The sequence below is a fragment of the Solanum dulcamara genome, chromosome 3, assembly GCF_947179165.1.
Source record: "Solanum dulcamara chromosome 3, daSolDulc1.2, whole genome shotgun sequence".
Lineage (NCBI taxonomy): Eukaryota > Viridiplantae > Streptophyta > Magnoliopsida > Solanales > Solanaceae > Solanum > Solanum dulcamara.
In genome coordinates this window covers 13346759-13349855 of record NC_077239.1, presented here as the reverse complement: position 1 = coordinate 13349855, position 3097 = coordinate 13346759, and the positions used below count along the sequence as shown (strand labels likewise).

At 36.7% G+C, this 3097-nt stretch overlaps 1 long non-coding RNA gene across 1 annotated transcript; it reads left to right on the top strand.

Annotated features, from left to right (window-relative positions):
• The first annotated feature begins 1135 nt into the window (after positions 1-1135).
• Positions 1136-2435, top strand: LOC129881557 (uncharacterized). The gene is made up of 2 exons (XR_008765612.1): positions 1136-1208; positions 2176-2435. It is a non-coding gene; the product is annotated as an uncharacterized LOC129881557 (long non-coding RNA).
• Positions 2436-3097: the final 662 nt, after the last annotated feature.

Here is a 3097-nt window from a genome sequence, read left to right as displayed (position 1 = left end):
AGTATACTGGTGGAGTGGAATGAAGAGAGATATAGCAGAGTTTGTGTCCAAGTGCCCAAATTGCCAACAAGTTAAAGTTGAGCACCAAAGGCCTTGTGGAGTGGCTCAGAATATAGAGATACCGGAATGGAAGTGGGAAATGATTAATATGGACTTCATTACCGGTTTACCACGAACCCGCAAACAACATGACTCTATTTGGGTGATTATGGATAGGATGACCAAATCGGCCCATTTCTTGCCGATTAAGACTACGAACACTGCAGAGGATTATGCCAAACTGTATCTTAGAGAGATTGTTAGACTGCATGGAGTTCCTTTGTCTATCATCTCTGATAGGGGAGCTTAATTTGCTGCTCAGTTTTGGAAGTCATTTCAGAAGGGCTTGGGTTCAAGAGTGAACCTTAGTACTGCTTTTCATCCACAAATAGATGGCCAGGCAGAGCGTACGATACAGACTTTGGAGGATATGTTAAGAGCCTGTGTCATTGACTTCAAAGGTAATTGGGATGATCATTTACCTCTTATTGAGTTTGCATACAATAATAGTTTCCATTCGAATATTCAAATGGCTCCTTATGAAGCTCTGTATGGGAGGAGATGTAGATCACCAATTGGTTGGTTTGAAGTTGGTGAAGCTGAGTTGATTGGACCAGACTTGGTTCACCAAGCTATGGAGAAGGTGAAAACCATACAAGAGAGGTTGAGGACTGCTCAAAGTCGCCAAAAATCCTACACTGATGTTAGAAGAAGAGATTTGGAGTTCGAAGTGTACGATTGGGTATACTTGAAAGTTTCACTCATGAAGGGTGTGATGAGATTTGGAAAGAAAGGGAAGCTTAGTCCCCACTATATTGGTCCTTATCAGATTATGAGGAGGGTAGGTAACGTAGCCTATGAATTGGAGTTGCCTCCAGAATTAGCTGCTATTTATCCCGTGTTTCACATCTCTATGCTTAAGAAGTGTTTGGGAGATCCTTCACTTGTTGTCCCAGCTGAGAGCATTGGGGTGAAAGAGAGTTTGAGTTATGAAGAGATTCCAGTTCAAATTCTTGATCGTCAGGTTCGCAAATTAAGAACTAAGGAAGTGGCATCTGTCAAAGTCCTATGGCGAAATCAATTTGTTGAAGAGGATACATGGGAAGCTGAAGAAGATATGAAGGCTAACTATCCTCATCTATTTATGCCTTCTGATGACGATATTCAAGGTAATATTCCTTACTTCTACCTTTGAGTCGATGTTTATTTTTGAGTTTGAGTCATTGACCATTTAAGTATCGGAGTTGATGTATTGATGATATTCATTCTTTATGTCTCCTATTTTCATCTTCATTCGAGGACGAATGATCCCAAGGGGGAGATATTGTAACAACCCCTAAAATATTGTATGTCGGTATTTCAATTCTCGACGAATATAATACAGCCTCTGTATTTTGGGCATAACTTTTCATAGATTGGTCCACATTAGGTGATTCAAATTTCTGGGTAATCACAACAACCTTACCTACAACTTTCATGAAGAGCATAACTACAAATTCGGAGTATAGGTAGGTCAAATAAATTAATCTTTGCAAGATATAGTTCTGTGACGGAATTGAGTGTTGATAGAAGAAAATTCATATCTCACTGTATATTGCTCCAAATTGGTTGATTCTTGAACGATATGAAACTAGACTTCCATATCTACAATTCTTATGAAGACACCAAATCCTAATAAGGAATTTATCCTATTCAAACGCAGCTTCGAAAACGAGTATTCTGTTAAAAAGAACTCATCTTACCTACCATGGAAACATCTAGATGCATTTGACATCATGCATGACATAAATTGTCCTCCATTTAACATCATCCATGACATCAATATATTCCATTAAATTTTCAGATTTTTCTTTATAATTATTTTATTTATTGTTAGGTCCCTCTTTCCCACCTATAAATACCCACCTTATTTCCTCATTTTATTCATCAAGCTTTCTTAAGCATTTCTTCTCTCTATATCCTTCTTCTCAAATATATTTCTTCTCTCTATATACTTCTTCTCAAATTTTATTCATCAAGCTTTCTTAAGCATTTCTTAAGCATTTTTTTGATATCTGTCCTTACCTTCCTGCCATTTTACATACTCGTACATTCCAAGTACTGACGTCATTCGACCTGCATCGTTTTATGATGCAGATACAGGTGTTAGAGATCCTCAACAGGCGCATCGTTGAAGATCATTTCTTTTCAGCTATTTGGTGAGTCCTTCTTGTATTCGAAGGAACTCCTTATCCTTTTATTATTGTTGAGTGTGATGTTTCTTTTGAGGTAGCCATGGACATGTCATTGGCACCATCTAAGAGTATTAGAGGCTTCATAGACAGAGTCTGATGATGTAATCGGAGTAGTTCTCCTTAGAAACTACTTCTTATAAAAGTTATCTATTTTTCCTTTGATTATGACTAGCCCACATTAGTATTTTAAGTCTTCCGCTGATGAATAAATAAGAAATGAGACCAAGTGGTTCTCTCGGAAGCCAAAAATGGTTTCTGAGTGCCGGCCACGCCTGGGGTACCCTCTCGGGGTGTGACAACTATTCCATTCAATTTGTCTGAATAGGGTTATTAAAGTCGAAAAGCATCACTTTGTTTTGGTCACCAATAAGTTTTGATTGTACTCGAAAATTGTTCTACTAAATAGAGGAGACGTGAGGGTTCCATCTACTTGCCTGCAACAACTTTTTTTATTAAAATAAATAAATATATATACATGTAAAAGAAACAAAGATTAATGAACAAATCTATTGATACAAAACATCAAATACAAGTAGCTATTTGTTACAAATTGGTGGCGGAACAATAACTATGTATACATATTTGAGGTTTCTTACTAAAATTTGATTTTAGGCCATTAATTTTATTGAGACTCTTTGTAATGACCCGTTAGGTCATTTTGAGAATGAGTCCTCCTCCTTTCATACGAAACCCTTCCCGTAAAATTTTAAGGAGTTATTTGGACTATTCGATAACTTTGGTTAATTAGTTGAGAGATAATTTTAGAGAATTAATTTAATTGATGGGCTAAAGTATTAATTTATTTAATACCCTATACCACTTTT